Here is a 26,212-nt window from a genome sequence, read left to right on the forward strand (position 1 = left end):
TTTATAGTAAGTACTAGGCTAGCTGCCCTTGTGGGCCATTTTAAACCTAGCAAATTTCCCTTTTTGTGCTCAAAATAACCTTATTTGGTTATAGACTGGCCTTATCCATACCATGGCTAATAATTATATACTACCTCTAAAGAGAACGACTGGGACCATACCATAGACAATTTGAGGGAACCCATGCATAAGAAAGTATGTAGAAGCTGCCTCTGTCTATTAGTACAGGGGGGCAGTCCTGTGGCAAATTTTTCTTTTCCTATCTATAGATATAAAAGTTGTGCTTGAAAATGGACAAGGATGAACTTTTATTTTATGTGCATGGGGAGTCTGTTCCATAGCAGTGTTATCCTCTTCAAACCATACCTGTTCCTCCAAACCATTCTGTTGATGTTGCAGAAGAGGCTTAGATCCCTAGAGTGATTATGTCTGCTGCCATTTACTTGCGGATGTGCAGTAAATACAACCGTAATGGGATGGAGGATGTCTTGTATGCCACACACAAGACACCTCTTAGCAATCCATAGAATACAGTGTATACAGACACATCTTTCAGTCAGTCCATGTAAGACATGTTAGGGCTGTGTATCCTTTTAGTAAGGTATCTCGGTGGGTGTTCCAGTTGTTGCATGTGTCTGAACAGATACATGCCAAAGGAAGCAATACATTCAATGACTGGCCTAACGAGGGTGGAATAAAAGGGGACAATGACATCCCTATATCTGGGCACATCCCCTTTGTTTATAAGCTCGTCTGCATTACAGACAGAGTAGTAACACGATAATTCTTCATATTATCACTCTGTACTGAAAACAAACTTATACTTGGCATTCACCAACATGGATTTGGTCCCTCAGTTGCTTATTTATGTTGCTCAAATTATGTTAAACTGGTGTAGAAAACTATATTTGTATGTATATATATATATATATATATATATATATATATATATATATATACACACACACACACACGTACATATATATGATACTTGTCTCTCTTTTTGAATTCTAAGCCAGGCAACACTTATCAGAAAGCCTGGTAGATTTAAACTTTTGCCAATTTTAATACCATTTTCTGAAAACTAAAAAAAGAAAAGCTTTTAACGTAGCCAAATCACAAGGTATGTATCTTCATTACCAGCAAAAGTACCGTTCTATTGAGGTCTAGGATCCTGCAAATTCTCCTTTGTATAATTATAAATTTTAATTCTGGTTAAATTTATGATAAAAGTAGAACTTGCAAAGATAACAGATCCATAATCTGAGTTATCCAGTGACAGTCAAGTCTGAGATAACGCCCAATTTATTTGTTAGGACCACATCTAAAATATGGTTATCCTAAGCTGGTGTAGAAAACAGCTAGAATAGCCAGTTGGTGCAAAGAGAGAATTTCAGGAGCCCAGTGTGAAGATGCAGCACAATTTGTATTCCAAGGTATACATACAAACATTAGGCACATCAAAAACGAGATAAAAATTAAAAGCAAAATCTCACAAAGTAAATACATAGTTGCTTCAGAGATACCAGATATTCAGATGATACAATAGTAAATCATCTGTAACTACACTATTCCGACAACACATGTAACATTGGCACGTCAAATGTACAGTAAAGTTTAAATAGACACACACACACGGGTTTGCTTACTTTACTTATTTTAATATAAAATACAAGTGGCGGACAATCTTCCACACTTACTTACCAAAAGTTATACACTGAATACCTCTCTAATCCAAATGCAGATATCTGAAAACTAAAAAACCTTGGAGACACATTTGTATAGTATTAATATTAGGAATAGTGGTAGGTACAGATCTAGTATAAGATTTGTGTGCCTTGTTTAATGATAGGGTCAGGGATAGGCTAAGGATCTTGACTGGAGTTATGGACTGCTACACATCCCCGCAGTATCTTAACTCATATGTGCTAACCCTAACCTGAATCTTCCACTAAACAAGGAACACATACACACCCTACATTAGCCCCATCCCCTACCCCAGTTCTTGACCCCAACACTAAACAAGGCACGTGCAACTTACCCTAACCTTGTTGCTAGTACTGCCACACACACAACTGAAAAATGGTACTTCTGAGCATTTTGGCATACTGATGCAATTTTTTACTTGCAAGATAGGGACCCATAAAATTTAGTATAATTTAATCTTAATTTCAAAGTATGCTACTTATTCCATTTGTTTATCTACTGCCCAGAATTAAACTCTGGGAATCTATTCATCTTACTCTTGTTTATTGCAGTTGCATACAACCATTTTTTTTTTATTTCAAAGGCACAGACCAGGTGCAGGTTGTTCAACTCAGGATTAATCATATTGAAAAAGCTAAACATTGTCAGCTATGTTCAATGTGTCTCAACTGTGTGCATAATTTACTTGACTATGTACACTTTGCAAAACCTCTTTTTACATTTGATTCTACAGAAGTTAAAACATCCCCAGTGAGTCAATGCCTTACTCCTAACGTTAATAAACTGTATTCATACCATACAAAACTGCTATATTTTATACCAAATATACATCTGTGATGCTTATAGTCTGATATTTGTTGTATTTTTATAACAATTACTGTTTTCTGGCAAGTTTGTTCACTATGTTTGCTTGGCTCACATTGTGACTGACCACTTTTTTCAGTCACATTGTGACTGAAAAAAGTGGTCATTACACCAGTTCACTTACCCAATTAATTGGGAAAAAAATACATATAGTTTTATACATCTCTACACAAACACATTATCTCCCCATTGTGAAAACAGGCTTTAACCTAGCATTATGGATGGTCAGTTTCCCTTCATTTCTCCAACCATCCTGATTGACATGGGTATCCTGAGGCAGTGTAACAACTGCCTCATGTACACTGACAAACCTCTACTCCTAAATCATCCAAGTACAATTTGAGAAATGCATCTACACTAAGAATCTGGAATCCTTGCTCTGTCGCACACAGAACAGTAACACTGAACAAGTTGTCAGCTCACATACTACACCTCCTACGCAAAACCATGCACTCAACACATAAACCATCATACGTGGAGGTACTCACCAGAAACCTACCTAAACACCAGAGACCTTCCAAACACAAACATGTTACACCTAATACAGCACTCAATACACATAAAAACACAAGAACCAGTGTCTCACCAAATAAGGCCCTAAGGGAAAGCACATCTAAAACGAATTTTTAGTTATAGGTGACTCCATTGCAAGACATCAGGCTGAGCAAAGAGAAGGTTACAAATCAGCTGTCTATCGGATGGCAGGGTCACAGCACACGTACACTCAAGTCTCTCAACAAGCATCATTATGACTCCGTCATAGCTCATGTTGTTGTGAATGACTTGAGACACACCTCGCTGGACTATATCAAGGAAAACATGATTGAGCTCTATGAATGTGTGCCCCAGGCAGGTATGTCCCTAGCCTTGAGCAGCACCCTCACCTAGGATGATGCCACAATATAAACAAAAATGTATTGACTTCAACAACTGGATTAGTTTCTGGTGTCATTCTAAGGGGATCCAGTTCATGTCAGCCTGGGATGACATGGTTGATACACCATGCTGCCTTGCCAGAGATAGTCTTCACCAGTCACCTCTATGCTTTTGGTTACTAGCTAAAGGACTTGCTTCCCCCATAGTGCCTTTTTAGGCAAGGTCTCAAGAACAAAATTTCCAATGTAAAAATATCACTCACAAATAAATTAAAGATTATGCTGCTAAACGCTAGGAGTTTAAATTAGAAACTGCACTCTCTGGAAGCATTCCTCTCCCTGGATGATGTTTACTGTCTGTAAAGTCACAAACTTGGTTCAGGACTGCAGACAGTAACCTGGCCTTGAAAGACTACAATGCCTTCCACACTTTAAGACAGACTAGTCAGACAGGAAAACTCCATGGAGTTACTCCAAGTTCAACTAACTGTGGGTAAGACCCCCCCCCCTTCAAGTCATCGTTAGCTATAGGCCCCCTTCAATAAACCAAGATATTCACTGTGTTTGAACCTACTTAAGTCAATCAAATTACAGCCAAACACTCTAGACATGGGCAATTTTAAGTAACGCTCTACTAACTGGGAAACTTATACAAGTACCAACATGCTCACAAAAAGGTTCTTGGACTTTTGTTAACACTAATGCCCTGGAAGAAATTGTGTGGAATCCCACAAGGGGCTCAAACATTCTTGACCTGGTCCTCACCAACATGGGTGACCGCTGCACCACCACCACAAGTATAGGACCCTCACTGGTTAAATATGATCACACATCAGTCACACGTGAAGTAGATGTAACATTTGAACCCCTCTTTGGTGAAATCAGGCTAAAAGATTTCACTAAAGCCAATTATACCCTCCTAAGGGGTGGCATAATAATTTCCAACCTCCTGCTCCCACAGATCGCACTGACAAACTATATTAAGGTATACATAGATGCCCTGGACAAGCACTTATACAAATGTATTAATCAATACAAGATCCTAAAGAAAAAACAAGCTTCCCTGGTGGACATCTAACATCAATAAGTTATACAACAAGAGGAAGACGTTGCTGTCTAATAAAAAAAGAGAGGTCCCAGCACTGAAAGAACACCTTCCTCTGCTTGAACAAACAAATAAGACAACTTGTAAAATTCTCTAAGGGCAACTTCTAAAAAAAAATTAGCAACCATAGCTTGGGATAACCATAAGGCATTCTTCAGTTATATCCGTAACCTAAAAGGTAGAACCCAGACATATGCTAAACTAGCTGTGGATAGCATCACACACACTGATCCTGTGAAAATACCTAACCTATTAGCGGACAGGTTTGGTGAAAATTTCACCCCCGTCCCCTCCAAACATTCAACAAAGCACTCCCATTACATCTCCCTCACCTTGCATCTCCAAAGAGCATGTCATTAATGCTCTCTCAAAGGGCAAAAACACAGCCTCTATGAGGCCGGATAGCATCCCAGGCTGCATTTTAAATGGTCTAAAATAGGAGTTATCAACTCCATTAGGTACTCTCTTTGACCACAGCCCAAGTACTGGTTTTGTCCCTACGGAATGGGAAGCAGCAACCATTATCCCCTTCATAAAGGGGGTACAGCAACAGACACTTGAAACTACAGACCCATAAGCTTAGTCAGCCTTATCTGTCAGGCCATGGAACAAATCATCATGAACCTTCTAAATAAGGATATAGGGGCTCCAAACCCTTGATCCGATGCAGTTTGGTTTTCTCAAAGGCAAGTCATACCTAGTAAACCTGGTGGACTTCTTTGAAAACGTCACCAGAGCCACATATGAAGGCAAATCTGTGTATACAGCCTACCTTAACTTAGCCAAGGCCTTTGACACAACTCCACATTCGGGCATCATAGATAAACTCTCCCAGTTGAATATCAATCCTTATGTTGTCAGGTGGGTTGCTAACTGGCTCACTGACAGATCACACACAGTCAAAGTTGGAGACATTTCCTCAACCAGCAGACCTGTCACCTGCGGGTTTCCACAGCGGTCACTGCTCGGCCCCCTACTGTTTGAAATATACTTCTCAAATGTTCAGGCCAAAACAGAGGGGCTATGATTTAAGTTTGCTGACAACTGCAAATTAGGTGCAATCACTGAATCCCCAAACAATGTCAATATACTACAGGGGGGATTTACACAAACCAATGATTGGTGCTAAAGCCATGAACTCAAAGCAAAAAAGCATCATCCTCCTCTTCGGTAAAAAAAAAATATCTCTGCAGACTATCATAGAAATAACAATACCCTAACTAATAACTCAGTAGTGAGAGACTTGGGAACACAAGTTGACTGCAGCCTAAACTTTGACCACCATGCGTCCACTGTGGGGTCCCCCTTCAGATGAGCAAATGCTCATTTGAACTAAACCCATACAACAGAGACATTACCAAAAGGTCAAATAAATGAATTTAAAAGATAGACAACCAAAAACCTGAAACAGTTACTGGCCTGCAGTTTGCTGCAGCAGTAGCTACCTGGATAGAAATATGTCTTTTCCTACAAGGTAGTGCAATCTCGGAGTTGGTATAATAAATGTACACATGCCTCCAAAAATGGTTAACCACTTTTAACTGATGCTATCCTACAACCAGGAAAAAAAAAAGCTTTATCTTGGGAGTGAGTAGCCCATCTCTAAGCATACTTCCCAAAGATCTGTTTGCAGCCATTAATATGAATTACATGAATTCCCCCTGGGCTCCTGACTTTAGGCCATAGTTTGAGAAATGTTGAGGAAAATATGTACTTCAGCTGAGCACTGCAAAAATGCCAGAATAAAGCCTTAGCTTTCCACAAAGTCACCATCAATGTCAAATATCAACTCAACATTACCTTAGAGGAACTGCTACTGTCACTAAGGGACAGCTAAAATGTAGTTCCGCCCTGTAGGTGACTGGGTCACACAACCAAGTTCTGGTTCCCCCTCTCAATTAAGTTTATCCTAAATCACTGGATTAACAGACATGACTTTCACATGAGGTTTACTTACAGAAAGATAAAAAGTGCACGCACAATCTAATTTTTGGCAGGTCATCTCCAATAAGCAGTAATAAAATAGCATTTTCATTACTATAGGAGAGAAAAAAGGTTAAAATTCTATATATCTGCAATGATGGAAGGATGGATGCAAGTCGCTACAATATGAAACTGTTGTAATATCAAACGATTTTCTACAAAGCAGTCTATTTATCCAATAACAGTGGAATGGCATTCTGCCTGTCATCCCACCAGCGTGCACACAGAATTTACCTTAGTTCTTTCCCCTACATCTAGGCTGAAAGTACACTAAAATGATCACCATCACTTGTTTAGCCGAGGCGTGTTTTTTTTATATACAAAGACAGAAAACCCTGTCACTTGCAATGTGAATCAAGTAAGCAATTAAACCTCAGTTTCATTTGTGTTTCGTTTTATGTCCTGACCGAGGAGCTGCATGCTATTACCTTCAACCTCAGTGGGGAAAAAGGCATCGGTCATCTACGAATTGCCTTCTGAATTCCACAATGGAATTTACCATGAGAGTCCAATCTTCGAAGGCAGCCAGCAGGACTATTGTTAACAGACCGCCGTTTACCGAGCAGATTTAACGGAAACAGTTCATCAGGAGTCTGTCCTGTCTCACAAATTTCTCTCAAGCAGTCCCTACATCATGCTAGCAAAATACAAATGCTTGATATGATTTAGTCACCCACCTTCTCACGTCTCAATTACCTAGTTCAGTTAACAAAGCTGAATTACCTCCCTTAGTATGGTACTCACATTGAACTGAAATTGCTCAATAAAATGCAAATAATGTAAAACGCGATTACCTCTTTAATTAACAAGTGGTTGGTCCAAGGAACTGAATAAGAACAGTTCTCTTATTTTGCCTTCCAAAAGTAGTCTTAGGGAGTTTCCGAGATGCAGCCACCGTCATGCGCTAGGAAAATATTTTCCTTAACAAGTGAAATACACAAACCTGGCGTTGGCTTGTCTGGAGGAACACGTGTAACTAAATCCCAAATACTTTTCGTTCAGGTTTTCTCCTCAAGAAGTGTGTTCACAGTCCTCCTTTGTAATCTGCTGCGTATTCGGTTTTCCTGCCAACCGGCAGGGTGGAGATTTTGTTTTCATTAACGTGGTAACCGTCCTACTGTAGCCGCGCGCTTCTCCATCCACCTCTGACAGACTTTCTTTAATCTGACCGAGCTGTCAGGATTTCGACTTGGCTTGTGCTGCTGCTGTCTTTCTAACCAGACACAGCCCAGCTTGTTATCAATGTAAATTAGGCATCCTGGGCGGCCCGGAGACGTAGGGAGGGGAGCCATGATTCGGTAACACAAAAGTGTAGCCGCTTGTATTTTTTCCCGCTAGTGTTTAACTGTACACAATAGTAAATGGCAATGAAACTGTACCCGGTTTTTCTATTCTGTTCGTTAAGGGACATTAGAAGAGAAACTGATTCTCAAACCTCTCGCTTTGTTTCCATATTTTATTTATACAGACTAACAGTTTTTCTCCTTCAATTCACGTTTTCTTTGTGTTTTTATTTCTAGATTTACAAGGAGCTCTAGAAATGATTCAGCGGTTTATGTTTGGTCCAAGAGAAAGTTCTTTCAAAACACACAGATCTTTCGCTTTTGCTTAACTTGTACTGAAACGAGACGCCTCTCACCGCCTTTATTTGATACAGTAGGTTCGGTGTAGATTTTAAATATGTGCACCATGTGGTATAAATTCAACATTAAAAATTGTTGCCTACCCTCCCTTTCAAAAAAAAAAAGTTCATAAGTATTTATTGATTGATTGACATTTGTTGACCGGGAAAGCCCACTGGGTCAAAAAAAAATTTTCAGTGGACGCCCGAGGAGAAAAGCCCCATTTACAAATCCAAGAAGTATACAAGAAATATTACATTATATATGTATTTATTTATTTATTTTACATTTGTTGACCGGGAAAGTCCGACTAGGTTCCACAGATCTTGTTTTCAGTGGTGGCCCGGGGTGAAATACTCCAGATACATGTCTTTGGAATGTGGGAGGAAACTGGAGTACCCAGAGGAAACCCATGCAAACTACACACAGAAGGCACTCTAGCCGAGAATCGAACCAGAGAACCTCTTGCTGTGAGGCGACAGCATTAACCGCTGCACCACTGCCGCCCATCAACATCCAAAGTTTTCATACAAATTGTCAAAGATTAAATGCATAAAGTGTAAAATTTTTATACAGCTCTATGGCATATATGATTTTGTAAAGACCTCCATCTCCAAAATGAGGAACACTAGCCCTCAATCTGGAACAAATGGGCAAAATGTGGAACACATACTAATGGCTTACTAACAACTTCAACTAGGAAGGCCATAGGATGGTTAAAATATGCTGGTTTTGCTTATAAGGAAGATCTTTTAATGAATTAATATGATTAATTTCTATTTACCATGGACTTCACTTAAAAAAATTCCTAACACTAAATGTGTGGCAGAGTCTTTCAATGTGGTACATTGAGGAACTTTGAGAAACATGAACTTTTTAAGACCCCAAATGAGGTACGTTCCTCGTAATGAGGTACACTTGAGAGACATGAGACTGGGTTAGTATTATACCATCTTATTAACAAAAACAGGATGTATGTCAACACAATGACCCATTATAGAATACAACGCCCCATTTGGAATGTACCTCACAATACATCTGCAGCAGCTGGAAAGGCCACAGAAGTACCTCACAAAGAGGATTACTGGCCTCAAACAAATGCCCTAGACTGACCGCCTCAAAAAACTCCAGCTTTACTCCGTAGCTTATCGCCTACTCCAAGGTGATCTCTGCCTAACATATAAAGCTATGTCAAACCCAGAGCTATTGGACATGCTATACCTAAAGAAATCCCAATCCCTCCAAGCTACACTCTCTAGGGACCTAAACCTTGTCACCACAATAAACAGGACATGCTGGAGGGATAGATTCCTGTCCCAGAGACTTCCTATATTCTGGAACAAGCTACCCATCTATGTCAAGCAAAGTTCTTCATTAGCACTCCAAGAAAAATCTTGATGAGTGGATGGGAAATAGGAAATACACCCCGGGATCACTTCTGTGTCTCTGCTGGACAGTGGCGCAGGAAAATAACTTTCTTGGGTGGCGTAAGCTATGGAACCTTGCTGGCTAGGCTTACGTAGGCCCTTGGGCCGTTAGCCTATTACCTACCTATGAACCTATAGCTAGATAATTAAATTAAGAAAATCAAGTATAAAATAAGATCATATAGTAGAGCAAATCGTTTCAGGTAAGCCTGTTTAATAGTGCTGCCTGTATCTGGCTGTTTTGTTTTAGAGGATTGTTGCACACTCAAACTTCAGAAATGAAGAGTTCAGCAGTGCATGCCTCTCAACTCCCCCTTAATCTTGGCTCAAAATTTTGCTCAGTTCTAAAATTGGTGATTTGGGGGGGGGGGTGCTAGATGACATTTACACTCAATAACAGAAACGATAAATGTTCAATATCTCGATCACTGCTGTAGTAGCCTATCCTGCCAAGGATGTAACAGCGGACCAGCTTCACTGTCCAAATTTTTGCTTCAGATTTTTGGTCTGTTCCTTATAAAATTTGTGGTTTTCTGGCAAACACTGAGGATTGAAGTCACTAAATAATGACATACATTTGCGTTTCAGATTTCATATCCTTCAGAAAATACATGATCTGATGTTGCCCATTTCCATACTTTCCTCATCTAATGGGATTGGATCGGACTTGGCCATTTTAGTAGCTTGTGGCCACCCAATGAACTCTCAAGCTCCCTCCCTACCTACAATGCACCACCCCTAACCCCCCCCTGATCTCATAGGATCATAATAGATTACTAGGCTATCGACCCAGAGGTCATTTTAAGCCTAGCCATTTCATCCCAATGTAATACCATGAAAATGCTAGTCAATACCCAAGATTGCATTTAGTGATGACTGCCCATGTCCAGGAGGGTTGAGGACACTAACCCCTGTAAAAAGTTACGGTGTCCCATCCAGTCGTCCAGGCTCCTTTTGAACAGTGTCATAGAGATACTCTATTTCACATGAATTTGTACTGTTTGCCACTTTAGCTTTTAGACATGGTCACCTTCAGCCCTCGGACCTTTAGTGGGAGGTTGTTTTTCATATCACCAGCTTAAAATTTTCTATAAATGACTATTTCTTTCATCTTTCGTCTTAAGGCGTTTTTGCCATTATTTTTCTTGTATTTTGGTTGTAAAATTTTTTTACCATTGTGGTGTACTTAGCTCCTTCCCTTTGCCTTCTTTACACACTATGTAAATTCTGTAATTACCATTGTTGGTATTTTCCATTTTTTTCTACAAGTTCTTTTTTGTAGTTCTTAAATACCATTGCTGGTATTCTTCTTTTTATATTCCCTGTCTACCACAAAAAAAAAGTTTACTTTAACTCTTCTCTTTTAACTATGGAGATGGCTGAGAACAGTCCATCAGGTTTAAAAATGTGATATGTGGGCACAAGTTGCCTTTGTTGGATGCCCACTCTCTGTGTCTATTATTTGGGACCAGAACACATGCAACAACACTGTAGTATTTGTCATGAGACAGAGAAAAACTGCAGTTCTGTTATAGACTAGGTGAACAGAATGGTAGGAGGTTAGACAGTCATTCTGAAGTGACTATAACAAAATCCATGGTACACGTAAAAATTGAAGGTAATAGATACAATTACTAAAGGTAACTACATAGTGAGCAAATGGGTAATTATAACTGTGGTACAAAAACATCAAAAGACCCACCATTAACAGAAGATGGTAAATATATGCAGGTACAGCGCACAGATAATGTTGGATATTTTTCAAAATAGGTAACTAAGTATGATTTTGATGGAAAATTAGATAAATCTTCACTTCTCAAATTGATAAAGCAATTAAAATCAGACTTCATGGGGCAAGTTAAAAAACAGCGACAATTAGGAATTCCCCAGGCACACAGATGGCTGGAGGAAGCAAATCGAAGAGATCAGAAAGAAAAAAACTCTAAAACAATGTTTTTAGATAAAGAGGATAACCACCTAGTACTAGCTTCATCTCCCCCCTCCCCCACCAGCATACGGGGCAAGTAATCAACACAGAGTGCCTCCTTTATGTCCTGTATTTACAGGAGGTGAGGACTGTGTAAAAATAAAGCTAGTAAAAGTTAGGGGTCCAATAGGGACTAGGTCCAAAACAAAAAACACAGATGATGATGATAAAAATCTCAAAGTCTGGCGATTGTTTAGTGAAACCCAGGCCACGACTAGTGGGGAAGAAGAACTCTGTCCTCTTATTGAGGTACCTAATCCCAGAGCAGGTCAGGATAACCAAGACCCTACTTTATTAGTATATAGACCCTGGAGTCCCGAAGATATTCGGAAGGCCACTGAGGGTATTCCTCACCCTAGGGTCAACTTTCCAAAATTTTCAGAGGGCCTGCAAGGTATGAGGCTAAGCTATAACCTAAATGGAGAAGAGATAGAGAAAGTGGTAAGAAAAATTATAGGTCCAGACTGGCACATGGTCTGTGGTGATTGGAGCCCTCATGATGCTCAGCGATGACCCCTTCCACATAACAGCGTAGGATTAGATGCCCAGGTGACAGGGCTTACAAACCAAATTTCTGAAAAGTGGCGACCACGGGCAGACTGGACCTGTATTAATCAGTGTGTCCAGCAAGAAGGTGAGTCAGTAGACCGCTATTTGCTAGGCTCATAGAGTGCTTTAATAATCATTGTGGGATGCAAATCCCTGATAATCAAGCAGCAGACTCCCCCTATGAACAACAGTTAAAAAATGCCTTTCTGAAGGGGAGCAGTGCTCCTATAAGTAGTTTTCTTACAAAACACATGGTAATCATCATACAAGCAGATTACAACCACTGCTTGAGTATGCAAGGCATGCTGAGAGGCACTTTAATAGCAAAAAGAAAAAGAAAATGCAGGTGTTTTCATTAGAAGACGGGGCTGAGGTATATGTGGTATATCCAGGAAAAAAGGGCAAAAACAGGGAAGGCAGGCAGTCTGACCAACAGTCAGAAGATTTTGAGGGATGTAAAAAGAGGGGCGAATGTTTTAAATGCAGGGAAAAAAGGGCACATGGCAAGGGATTGCAAAAGAAATAATAGGACAAGGACGGATGAACAAAAAGGTGATAACTGACTATATGATAGTTGGGAAGTACAGGGAAGGGTTACCATACAAAGCAGGATAAATGGTAATGTAGAAGTAAAAGTAGAGGAAGCACAGGATGGTGGAGGGGATGACAATGAAAATGAAAGTGATGAGGTATTGGACTTGGCACTTCTGTGCTTGGAACTCTTTTCAGCAGATATCAAGCCAGAAGTCACCCTTTTGGTGGAAGGGAGAGAGGTTAGATTTTTGTGTGATTCTGGGGCTTCACGGACCCTAATACATCCCTCCGAATTACAGGAGTGTACACGGTCTTCAGATTACATATTTGTTAAGGCTGCAAATGGGCAGCTATACCAGGAGCCTCTCTCACACAAAATTATGATCACAGATCCTGTAACAGGGTTGACACAGCGAAGTAAAATTGTAGTGTCTGCAAAATGCCCGATAAATATCTTAGGCAAAGATTTGATGCAGTTATTTGGCATAGCGGTGGTTCCGACTATGCAAGGGATGCAAGTGCAATGACAGACTGACATCTATAAAGTGCATGATACCTGTGTAGTGCAGCCAAGAGGTGAGATGTTTTACTGGTACAGTTAGGACCTGATTACTAATGGCCCAGGGACTGTAACCAAGGAATTAATGGATTTGGCCATTATTAAATTTCCCTCATTAGATATTAAGAAGCAGCCATTACTGCACTGCACCCTGTATTTTTGTGACACACAAGGGCCAGATGAAGACTACAGAGATAAGCTGTTTAAATATCCCACGGCAAGGCTAGTGTTATGTAACCTATACTGGGACACAATGGGAAATAGCATAGCCAGCTTTTCTCTGCCTAAAGAAATAACAGCACTTTACAAATCTGACCTCCTACCACATGTAAGCCTCACTAAAGACAGAAACACAAAATGGGTAGAGTTGGAAAGGAAGATTACCAGATGGGAAAAACAGACCAGGGAGGAACTTTCAGAGCAGGGAGTGCAGGTACAAAAATTGAACTGGGTAACTCAAACTAAGCCAGCAGTACACCTGCATTTTCGCAAAAATATTTGACAAATACTCCTGTTAAAGGAGGAAGAGAATGCTCTGAAAGGTATCCCAGACAAACTGTGGTTCACAGGAAAATCAGATGTAGGCCTTATTCACACAGCAGGACAAGTGGTGATTACTCCAAAATCAACATTTAGACCTCAAAAATGTCAATACCCATTGAGAAAAGATGCAGAGGCAGGGATAAAGCCCATTATAGCTGCACTCCTCAAAGGTGGTGTGTTAATTGAATCTCCTGATTCACCATGTAACACACCTTTGTTCCCAGTTAAGAAAGCAAATGGAGAGTGGCGCATGGTTCAAGACCTGCAGGCTGTAAATGAGGCAGTAATACCTAGGGCACTTACGGTACCTGATCCACACACACACTTAAATGTGTTAAAACCCCATCAGAAATATTTTTCTGTAGTAGATATTAGTAATGCATTTTTCTCAATTCCGATACATCCAGACAGTAGATTCTGGTTTGCATTTACGTATCAGGGTAAGAGATACACACACACTCGACTACCACAGGGTTATTGTGAGAGCCCCACGATATTCTCACAAGAGATGTCAAGTAACTTAGCAAGATTTAGCCCACCGAAAAATAGTCAAATCCTGCTTTATGTTGATGATATCTTATTAGCAGCTCCCACTTTACAAGTTTGCCTAGAAGACACGCTAGCATTGCTACTATGTTTAGCTGCTGAGGGACACAAGGTAAACAAGGAAAATTGCAGCTTTGGAAAAAGCAGGTCCGATATTTGGGCTATATAATATTTGATGGAAGTAGAACCTTGGATGAGGACAGAAAAATAGCTATTTTGCAGGCTCCAAAACCCATTACGAAAAAGGAAATTATGTCCTTTTTGGGTACGACTAACTTCTGTCGAAGTTGGATTCCAAACTATGCTTTGGAAGTGGCACCCTTGTCTGACCTCATATACAAAAAGCCTATGGCAGCACAGGACCTGGTGATTTGGACACCGGAGGCGGATTTAGCCTTTTGTAATTTAAAACAGTTAATAGCGTCTTCTTTTCTCTTGGGGTTACCAAATTATAACAAGCGCTTTTTTCAAACTGTAGAACACAGCTATATGACATCAGTCCTGATGCAACAACATGGGGATAAGCAGTGTCCCATTGCTTATTATTCATCACAGTTAGATCCGGTGGCACGGTCCTTTTCCCATTGTGTTCAAGCGGTTGTTGCAGCTGCTATGGCAGTGCAGGCTTCGGCCTCAGTGGTTTTGTTTCACCCACTTACCCTAAGGGTCCCTCATGCAGTAGCAATTATTTTGTTACAAGAAAAGGTAGCATACCTTTCCCCGCCTAGACATCTCTTCTGTATGACTGTTTTGCTGAGCCAGCCTCATAGGACAATCGAACGATGCACAACCCTGAATCCATCAACTCTGCTCCCTACCCCTGTAGATGGTACTCCACATCACTGCCTGCAGGAGATCGAGCAGACAACATTACCTAGGAAAGGCCTCACAGACATACCTTTAACAGATGCTGATCTGACATATTATGTAGATGGTTCATGCAAAAAGAATCCAGCAGGACAGAACCTAGTGGGCTATGCTGTAGTATCAGACACAAAGGTTATCAAGGCAAAACCCTTACCATGACATTCTGCACAGGCGGTAGAATTGATTGCACTCACTCGTGCATGTACTTTAGCTAAAGGTAAGCATGCAAATGTTTTTACTGACAGTCAATATGCTTTTTCCACAGTGCATGTGTTTGCACAGCAATGGAAAAACTGAGGTATGATTACATCAACTGGTAAACCCATAAATCATGCACAGCTTATATTAGATCTTTTAAACTCCATTCAATTACCTCAGTGTTTAGCTATCTGCAAATGTACAGCTCACACAAAACAGCAGGATGTTATTTCAAAAGGTAATGCAAGAGCTGATGCTGCTGCAAAGCAAGCAGCCACAGAAGCTTGTTTACACCTTGTAGAAGATTTAGAACCCTCAAAGTCTAAATTTGGACATGCAATCATTGACCACAACGGTAGAAAAAAGGCGTTGGTTAAAGCAGGGGGCCATCTTCAGAGACGGTTTGTACATCTCAAAAGAAGGGAAACCAATATTACCTGCTAATCTTTTTCATTATGCAGCATTATTGAGCCATGGGCAGTGCCATGTCTCAACAGGGGGAATGGTACAGATAGTGAACCAGGTGTTCACTGCATATGGATTTTCAAACTACTCTAAAAAATTTTGTTTAGCATGTCAGATTTGTAACCAATATCATGCACAAGGAGCAGTACGGTCCAGTCAAGGGAGTTTCCCCACACCTCCATACCAGTTTTACACCATTTTCATGGATTTTATAGAGTTAAATAAATGTGAAAATAAGTACTGCCTTGTCATTATAGATATGTTCTCGAGGTGGGTGGAAGCTTTTCCAACCAGGAACCTGGATGCAGCTACAGTAGCAAAGGTTCTTGTGAAAGAAATTGTTCCTAGGTTTGGCATTCCGGAGAGAATATAAGTGGCAACAGAACACACTTTGTAAACCAAACTATACAACGGCTAAGTAAATTTTTTGGTATTTCTCTAAAAAATCATTGTGCTTATCATCCTCAGTCTGCAGGGTTGGTCGAAAGACATAATGGTATACTTAAAAGTAAACTGAGGAAACTAATGGCTGAAACTGGAAAAACCTGGCTGTACTGTTTACCCCTGGTACTGTTGAACATGAGAACAGTTCCCTCAGCAAAAGGGCTGACCCCATATGGGAAACTGTATGGGAGGGCGTATTGTACACCCCAATGGAAACCTCTCATGCCTTCAGACCAGGAAGCTGATCTTACATTAGCTGAATATATGAAGAAACTGTTAAATTCTAAACATCTGTTGCAGTCTAATTCTGTTTCAGGTTCAGAGCAGACTAGGACACCGGAAGTAACAGTGACTCCAGGAGATTGGGTGTGGACCAAAATCATGAAGAAGAAGAACTGGGCATCACCGAAGTGGGAAGAACCCTACCAGGTGCTTCTTTCGACACCAACTGCAGTCAAGATTGCAGAGCGAGCTTTGTGGATCCATCTGACACACTGCAAGTTAGTGAAGAAATTCAAATTGGGTAAAGATCTTACCTCTCCATCGGGACCCTAAGCACAAAAGTCTGGCTACAAAGGGGGGTCAGATCAATAGGAACTGATCCATCTCAAACCTAGTGAAGCAATCATTGGTGCTAAGGTCCTATAGGGTAGAGAATAACACAAAAATACCCAGATTAAGCGACATGATTGCACCAAAGAAAGTTGAATTCCATCCTTTTGGGAAAACCAAAGAAAACAGAACACTGGAACGACAACCCTTTCCACAAAAATATTGTGTGGTAATCTCATTGACTTGCTATTGTGGTCATTGTTTTTCTGCTATGGCCATTTCTCTTTTCCGCTACCTTTACTGAACTTAGCAAGCGTGCAGCATGGCATCCTGCTTTCAACACATATCAGGCTATCAAGTACGCATATTCAGATACCCTTAATGTTTCTAATTGTTGGATCTGTGCAGCTATACCAACTGCACATGGAGGATTACCTTTAGTGGCGTCTCCACTAAATGTTACCGAGACATGGACAAGCCTGTTGAGCAACACGGCTAATATTACGTCTGCAAATGCAGTTGCCTTACAGCTGTCCCTCCGTCAAAACGGAAATGTGTGGTTTTCAGAAACTTGATAAAACTAGGGTAGGGTGGAGCTATTGTAACAAAACAGTGGTCTATAACTGCACTGCAGACAATTCGGGTTGTGTGGCAAATTTCTCATCTATAAGAAAACTTGTTAAAAACTCTATAGCTAACTTTGTCCAGGAAATGGAAACTGTCTATTGGAAAATGTTCCGAGGACAGCAGGACTTTGGGCTTGCTTCGAGTTTATCAACATCACCATTAAAGTGGAAGATTGTTATTTTGTGTGCAGAAGAAAGGCATATAAATGGCTACCAAGAAAGTGGTCTGAAAGTTGCTTTTTGGGCTACCTAGTTTCAGCTATACGGCACACGTTAACTTTGCCTCAAGGGAAAATTCGAAATGTTCGAAAAGTTTAAAAAACTGCCAATCCAGTAGGCCGAATCGATGTATCATGGATATATCACCATGACCTGGCTCACGTCAGTGATAAAGGACTGTCCCACATGGCTCTCGGTGATGACGTCATATCATGGGCCGGCATAATACCTCAGTACGGAGCGGTAAAATCTATTTGGGAACCGAGAAAGTTGTCCAAGCTGCTTGAAACATTGAGCAATGCAACCTTTTCTGCCTTGGAATTGGTGACAGATGAACTGACCGTATGAGAGCAGTAGTGCTTCAAAATCGTATGGCTGTCAATTTCACCCTGGTGGCGAAAGGAGATACTTGCACGTTAATCCAAGTGGAATGCTGTTCATTTATCCCAGACAATGAACACGGAATAGATAGCCATCTCGAAGTGATTTAGCAAGTATCTGCCTTGACCAAGCCAGGTCAAAATCCTTTAACAGACTTTTTCCAGAGATGGTTTGGGGGATGGGGCAGTGTCCTGATGAATCTGTTGATCGCCATTTGTGTTGGAGCAGCAATATTGATGTTTTGTGGATGCTGCTGTGTCCCCTGCATGCGTGGACTGGTAAAAAGCACTATAGATGCCTCAGTCTCAAAAACCTTGTACCAGCAAAGTACTGAATATGAAGAACTACTAAAATTGGAGGCGGAAGAATTGTTTACTTGAGCCTAAGCCAAATGACTCTCTGACTGCAAGGCCCTGGGTGGAAATGGTCAAGAGATGAAATGGACTTGTTTTAGACTCATTAAACAATAAGAATAAAGTATTAAAAGGGGGGAAATATTAGAGAAATGTACAAATTGTATAGTGTACAATTCTGCACTTAAAGGGTTAAGAGTTAATACATTTATTCTATGTAAAATGTGTAAATACTGGTGGTCTCTGTAAAAGCTGCTGACGGCGAAAAGTGTGTTGTTCTTGCTGTGGAATGTTGAGATAGGGTCCTCACATTAGCAACAGATAAATGTTGTGTTAGGAAGAGACAGTTACAGGACCATTACTCAGAAACTGGGTTTGACAGGGCAAGCCCTGTGGTCAAGCTAAATTCTGAGAGATGTTTTTGTAAGTCAGCAATTATCTGATAAGCACCTGCTGTGTACGTGCAAAGAACTGTATAAAAACAGCAGGCTGAGCTATTGAAAATCAGACAAACCTTGTACCTACATGCTTTGTCTCCTTGCTGCAAGTAATAAAGAATGCCTTGCTGAACCTTACGTGAATTGATCTTTGTATTTTCTTTAACAATGATGTTGCACCATGATCCTCAACATTCTACTCCACAGGAACAGCCAGACCAAAGCTTCCATTCTACCCAGCAGGGTATTTTGATCTCTTCCAATACTTCTCCAGACCACACCAACAAGGAAGTGCCTAGGAAAAGAAAGTGCAAAAGGAGGTACTCGGACTCTCCTCAGGAGTCTGTCACTGAGGATACCAATTTCGATCAAGGGGAGGGGTCCTGGAAATCACTACTGATGACATCTCATTTGGAGAAATTCTTGAGATCCTAAAGCAAGAGGGGTGGCTGGTCTTCCCAAAACCCTTCTCCTGAGGAATCAGTATTTCTGGAAACATTTGGCACTAGTTGTCTACCTCCTAGGTTACTCTGCTGGCAGATGAGCTTATTGATTTGATCTTCAAGTGTGACTGGAAGGAACATGATAGGACTGAGCCAATTCCCAAGACACGATACAGGATTCTGACTCCACCAGTAGGCTGGAAATATTGGAGTAAAGGGGTCCCAGTAAATGCCATGGTTGTGGCGGTAGCTATGAAAAGGAACTCGCTGAACAGAGTTCCACTGTCCATCCTCCTGATAGTGAGTCAAGGGTGACAGACAGATTTGAGAAGTGTATTTCTGCTTCAGTGACCTTTGCACTTAATCGCTGAACTTTTTAGCACATTTCACTGGGCTACAAAGAGATCTGATTAAAGAGTTATCCAAATCTCTTTCTGGAACTGGATTGGCTGAATCTTCGTTAGTCTCTCAGCTGGCTACCTTACAGGCTATATCCACTTTTGTCCATGAGGTTTACCTCGCACACTGCAGAAAGCACCTCAACGGATGCAGGTTCAGGTATTTCCATCAGGAGGCATGCCTGGATGTTCCTGTGTGATTTTGCAGAGCCCTTCAAGTCATGTTTGGTCAATGCTCCCTTTGATGGCACTTTTTTGTTTGGCCCCACAGTAAAGGACACACTCTGCAAGTGTGAGAAAGATGGAAAGACCCTCTCTGCAGTGGGCTTGTATTTTATTACCCCTCAAAAGGACCTTTTGCAGGAATCAAAGGGGAGGTTGAAAATGTGGTTCAGAAAGTCTCAGGGTTCTTTCCAGGACATGCATGGAGTTAGTTCCCCCAGAGGCAGAGGGGGAGCGATAATGGAAGACAATGTCCCTGTGGCAGCGGAGGCCAGCAAAACTGTGGGTCTAGAGATTCCTTTTCTGACAGACCCTTTCAGTGCTCCTGAATGGAGGTCAGAGTGTCTACCTCTAGAGGCAGTTGGGGGTCGCTTATGTACCAGAGACCATGGCTAAGTATTACAAAAGTTGGGTGCAGAGAATTATTTCCAGAGGTTATATAATTCCCTTATTCCTACCTCCTGCATTACTCATGAAACTTCCCAATGCTCTACCCAGTCAGAGGAAAGCAGCAGTACTTAGAAATTCAAAAGCTGCTAGAAAAATGAAAAGTCATCCAAGAGGTCCCAGCAGATTAGATAGGATCTGGAACTTACTCAAGATTCTTTTTAGTGACAAAGAAAACAGGGGACTGGGGACCAGTTTTGGATATCAGTGTTTTGAACAAGTTGGTTTGACACACACAGTTCCGGATGGTCATGGTTCAGTCCATTCTGCCTTTTCTGGGCAAGGATGACTGATGTGCTCAACAGATCTTCAGGATGCATACTATCACATAAAGATGAAAAGATGATCCAGAAGGTACTTACACATCTGGCTGGGAGCCAGTCAGTATCAGTTCATAGCACTGCCCTTTGGCCTCACCACAGCCCCCAGGGTGTTCACCAAGTTTATGGCAGTGGTTGCCAGTCACTTAAGACTGCAAGGATTCTGTGTGTTTCCATATTTAGTTAACTGACTCATTACCTCCCTGACCAGGCATCAACCATTAGCAGCTCCGGATCAAGTGTTACAGACCTGTTCACATCTTCAAATGACCATAAATTGCAAGTCTCATCTGCAACCAACCCAGACATTAGAATTCATAGGAACAGTGTTCAACAGAGTGTCTATGATAGTTTATTTTCCTCTATCAATAGTGCAAACAATAAGGGCACAGGTCAGGAAAATAATTTGCAGTACCATAATTTAATCCTGACTGATTCTGCAAGCCCTGGGATCAATGTCAGTGGCAATAATTTTATAGTCCCCTTAACAAGATTCCACATGAGAATTCCTCAGTGGATGCTAGCAACACAATGGTCAATGCTCTGTCAGCCCATGTCTGTAAAGATAACAACCCAGGTATGCAAACAATGCCTTTCATAGTGGATGCAGTCAGTACAGCTGTTACAAGGTCATCCTTTCATCCTTCCTCAGCCCAAGGCCATAGTGACCATGGATGCTTCCCAGATTGGGGGGGGGTACTTCCTGGGGAAACAGTCCAAGGCACTTGGTCCCCTGTAGAGGCCAACCTGCATATTAATGTTCTGGAGATGAGAGGAGTGCGCTTAGTATTGCAGGCATTCCAGGACTCTCTTCCTCTTGGGACAATGCAATCCAGACAGACAACACATCAGTACAACAGGCAAGGGAGAATCAGATCTTATCCCCGGTGTCGAAAAGCCCTCGGAGTGTGGCAATGGATGATATCTTCCAACTGCTTTCTAATAGCAATGCATATGCTGAGGAAGTCCAATGTGATAGGAGACAATCTGAGCAGGTCCCTTTTACCACCTCACAAGTGGTCTGTCAAAAAGGTGATGGAAATGATTTTCAGTTGGTGGGGCCAGCCTTGCTGTGATCTTTTTGCATCTCCCCTAAACAGCAAGTGCAGGAGCTTCTTTGCCCCGATTCTCCCACCAGGGGAATCACCGAGGGATACTCTGCTCCATGAATGGCCCTCCAGTCTTCTGTACACATATCCTCCAACTCCCCTAATTCCCAAATTCCTTCAGAAAGCAGCTTGGTTGAAGAGCAAAGTCATCCTCATTGCATCTTACTAGACTTGGCAGATTTGGTTCCTCTTCCTTTGGCCTTATCTACAATACCCACCTTGGATTCTGGATCCAATTCCAGACCTTCTGTCTCACCTGACGGGCATGGTTGACACGGATATCTCAAGTCTCAAATTAACAACGTGGTTTCTCCAATTCAGTTAATAGCCAGGCAACCAATGCTTTCTTCCCCTGTTCATTCCATACTTTTATCATCCGATAAACCTGCCACTAGGAAGCTATACAGGAATAAATGGAGGTGTTTTTTTATTGGGCAGAACAGAATCAGATAGATTCATTCTGTTCTAAAGTTTTTAGTGAGTAACGAGGGTACTAGTTCATTAACTATTAAAGTTCAATTTGCAGCAATCTCCAACTTTCATCTGGATTTCAAAATTCTTCCTTGGTTTCCACTAACCTGGGTAAAGCATTTTTGAAAGTTACTCTTTTGCTGTTACCCCTATTTAAAGACCCCATACCTTCATGGGATTTAAATTTATTACTGCAAGCCTTAATAGACTCTCCCTTTGAACCTGCAGATGAATGTGATGTTACATTTTTGACCTGGAAAACTGTCTTTTTAGTAGCAATTACATCTGCTAGAAGAATTTCAGAACTTAAAGCATTATCTTCCAAGCCCTCATATTTGATTTTTCATAAGGATAGGGGCACACTACTTACTAATGTTTCCTTCCTTCCTAAAGGTGGGGTCAAAATCCAACATTAACCAGCCCATTAACTTGCCAGTATTTTTCCCACAATATACAAATAAAGGGGAACATATGCTGCACTTACTGGATGTTCATAGAAAATTACGTTTCTACCTAAATAGAACAAGAGAGATTAGAAAGACAGATTATTTGCTTCCTTTGCTCATTATAAATTGGGTAAGTCAGTTACAAAGGTAACTAACTAGATGGCTGACAAATTGCATCTCATTTATCTCTAACAAATTGAATATCCCCTTACCAAAACTATTAAAGGCTCATTCAACCAGATATATGGAAACTTCTAATGTATTCCAGTGTAGAGCTTCTATAGATGATATATGTGCAGCTGCAACTTGGTCAAATCCTCATACATTTATCACTCATTCAAACTAGATTTGGTCTTGAAGGGAAGAGCAGCCTTTGGCTCAACTGTACTGAGGAACATCCTTCCTTGGAGTCCACCCAGGAATTTAGGTAGCTGGGGACTCTGTCCCATTATTTGAGGAAGGCATAAAATGGGCATCATCAGATAAAGAAGTTATGTACTTAATATAACATTCCATCTGTATTGTCCATTTTCATTCATCCTCAACTCCCCACTCACCATTCCCCTCCATTTTTCTTAACTGACTTCTGGAGGAATGAAGTACTTCATGACACTGTGTCCTTTGTATTGAACTCCAGTTATGGAACTTCTGTTATAGACTTCCTGTCAAGCTGCATACAAGATCTGAGGGATGTTAGGGATGGTGCATTGTGGGTAGGGAAGGAGTTTGAGAGTTCGTTGGTGGCCATCAGATAACAAAATGGCCAAGTCAGATCGGAAGATCACATCCAATCCCATTAGTTGAGGAGGAATGAAAATGCACACCACCGATGGAACGTTATCATAAGTACATCACTCATTTTTAATACACATCCTGTTATTCAAGCAACATTCTAAGTTTACAAGAGCAATATTTAAAATCTGTCCCCCATTATTTTACGCTTTGACTAAATTTCTTGAGCTAAGAGGTTGAGATGTATGTTTTAAAACTCCAGGGGACTTTCCACACACACAAACTGTCTGGCAACTTGAGCTGAACCCACTAAAAGACAAATTTAGGCCCCAAGCCATTCAGAGCTTTACTACCAGTGAACAGTATGGTCCTGTCAGACTTTTGAAGAGTGATGATCAGCTTGTGCTATTTGTTTGCTGGGCATATATGTCCCACTTAGGGGAAAAACGTCCATTCAATTATTTTTGTTGATTATTAATACTTGTTTTTACTGTGTTTGTGTGTGAAAAAAGTGACTTTTAAAGACTTTACATTTTTACCAGCTTCTACTCCTTGTTTTCCCTGGGAAAGATGCACTATTTTCAGCTTGATCATGGAAGAAACATTCAGTCCTAAGGATGGTCCTTCTTCCAACCACAAGAATTAAAATTTAAGCAGACAGCCTTTGCCACCAAAGCAGGCTAGCAATTTGCCTCAACTGCAGGTGGGTGACTCTGCTGTGGCCAATTTTGGTCCTTCACATCACTCTTTTACCCCAAATCCCTCTGGTGTAGCACCTATAGCCAACTATGGACCAAAGGGTTAGCCACGTCCTCTGTGGCTGATGGGGTCCCCTTCAGTGGGCAAGGGAGAGACACTCTTTGTCCCAGGAGAGAGAACAGGGAAGGTTTTTCTGTTTTGTCAGAATGGTCTGCCTGTTACCACGGAAGCTCCTGCTGCACTGTTGACCCCATTTTTATTTTCAAAATGGGACAGAACACTAAATATGTATCTGCTCCTCCTCAAATTTCCTTAGGCATAGTAATGTACTGGGGTCTAGCTCAAGGTTTTAATTTAGGCTTTTGATCCTCCTTATTGCTTTCTGGTAAAAATAAAGGAGAATACCTCATTTTCTGAATAGGTTCATGATTCTGAATCTGGACAGGACAGGTAAAGGTTTTCTCCTTAGTTTTCTTATTTAGACTCAAGAGGAGAGTTCAGTTTCTGATTCTTCCTTTGGGATTCCTCTGTCTTTCAGACTATTTCCAGGATGTGCCAGTGTTTTCAGTGGGAGAAAACAGATGTTTCTCAGTTCTTCAGAAAATGTTATGAACGGTTACAGAAGAAATTTCTTGAACCTTCACCATTTTCTCCAGTTCTGTTCTGTCAGCTTTGAAGGAGGTGTCTTTCTCTGCTTGTATTTTTCCTGATAGCCAGCTTGCTGCTTCTAAAAAGGCAGATAAAACTTAGAATGTATGAAGTTCCTCAGTCTTTTTTTTTTTTTTTTTTTTTAATAAACTCTTCCCAAACCTGACCCAGCAGCTATAGCTTAATTATTCCTACTGCTGCGAAACAGGAGTAGAATAGGAATTAACCGATAAGGATGGGAATATTATTGATAGGTATGGGAAAACTGTGTATGCATCTGCAACTTTGACTTTTAGAATTCTAAACCGTCAGGTTCACATGTTCTGACCAACTGTGATAGTATGAGGAATGTTTGGTTTGAAGTTTCATCTTTTAAAGAAATATATGATTTAAATTTAGTTTCTTCTATTGTACTAGCTACTGCTGTTTACGGGGTGTGTGCGATTGAGATGATAATTCTTTCATGTCTGTTATGGCCTCTGGTACTGTTTTGAGGAGTTTTGCCTGGTTGCATTATCAACACCTCCCAAATAGATGTGAATGATGAGATTTTATATTCTCTTTTGGAAAGAGATTCACTTTTTGGTTCATTTTCTGCAGAGGTGATTAAAGGGGTTAGTTAAATAAGAGAAATTCTACAATTTTTTTCCTCAGTTTTCTAATTTTCTAAGGGATTCTCTAACCCTTCATCCAATTTTGGCATAATGGCAAGGGTGTTCTAAAAACAACTCAGGAACCCGTAAAACCAAGAACAGTAAAACTAGTCAGTTTGACTGTTTAAGGGACTGTGTTCTGCCCTCCGACCCTGGCAGTCCCTTTTCCCTTCCAGAAAGTCTGAATTTCCAGTTTTCTTTTTAGCAACATATAGTTGCAGACAACTGGGACCTGGAGATCATTCATGAAACTTATAGTTAGCAGCGAGAGGATATTTCTCCTTGAGAGGAGGTTATTGCTGGCTGTGTTGGATACTATAACCATCTGATATACCAAACTGACAAGTATCATTTTTGCACTCGATTTACACTGTACTGCATTTATATATTTGCTTCATTTTTATTGCTGGCCTCTTCTGTCTGGTTTGATTTCCTGCCCTCCCACCCAAGTGTTGGTGTACACTCTTAAAACCTGGTGGGTTTGGAATTGCCTGCCCCTGCTGTAAAATTGATTTTGGTCACTCCTCCCATTCCCATCTCATTTGCTCACTCAACTGAATAGAGAGAGAGCATTTAGGAAGGCCAACCCCCTTAGTTTCTTAATCTTGAAACATCTTCTGTTTCTTCCCTCTCCACTTAATAAAAATTACACTTCATTCAGCTGCTTTTACTGTAATTGTGTTATTCTTACTTTATCACCTTATTTTTGATTTTTGCTGTGTGCTCTTACGTGTTAACTGTGCTTTTATTCTGCTGCATTTATTACTGCTTGTTAGTAGCC

The 26,212-nt window shown here is 40.8% G+C and overlaps 1 protein-coding gene across 4 annotated transcripts in view; it reads right to left on the reverse strand.

Moving 5' to 3' along the window:
- Window positions 1-26,212, reverse strand: part of LOC122815447 (protein FAM107B-like) — a 766,954-nt gene that overhangs the window by 653,831 nt on the left and 86,911 nt on the right. The window contains exon 1 of one of the 4 annotated variants that reach the window (XM_044087950.1): window positions 7,478-7,720. The exons of 1 other annotated variant lie outside the window; for it this stretch is intronic. The gene's annotated coding sequence lies outside the window, so the exon portion shown is untranslated. Of the gene's footprint in view, window positions 1-6,962; window positions 6,983-7,328; window positions 7,721-26,212 lie in introns of those variants that run through there. 2 more of the 4 variants (XM_044087948.1, XM_044087946.1) reach the window with 2 other exon arrangements.

This window comes from Protopterus annectens, chromosome 11.part0 (assembly GCF_019279795.1).
Source record: "Protopterus annectens isolate FY-2018-M chromosome 11.part0, PAN1.0, whole genome shotgun sequence".
Classification (NCBI taxonomy): Eukaryota; Metazoa; Chordata; order Ceratodontiformes; family Protopteridae; genus Protopterus; species Protopterus annectens.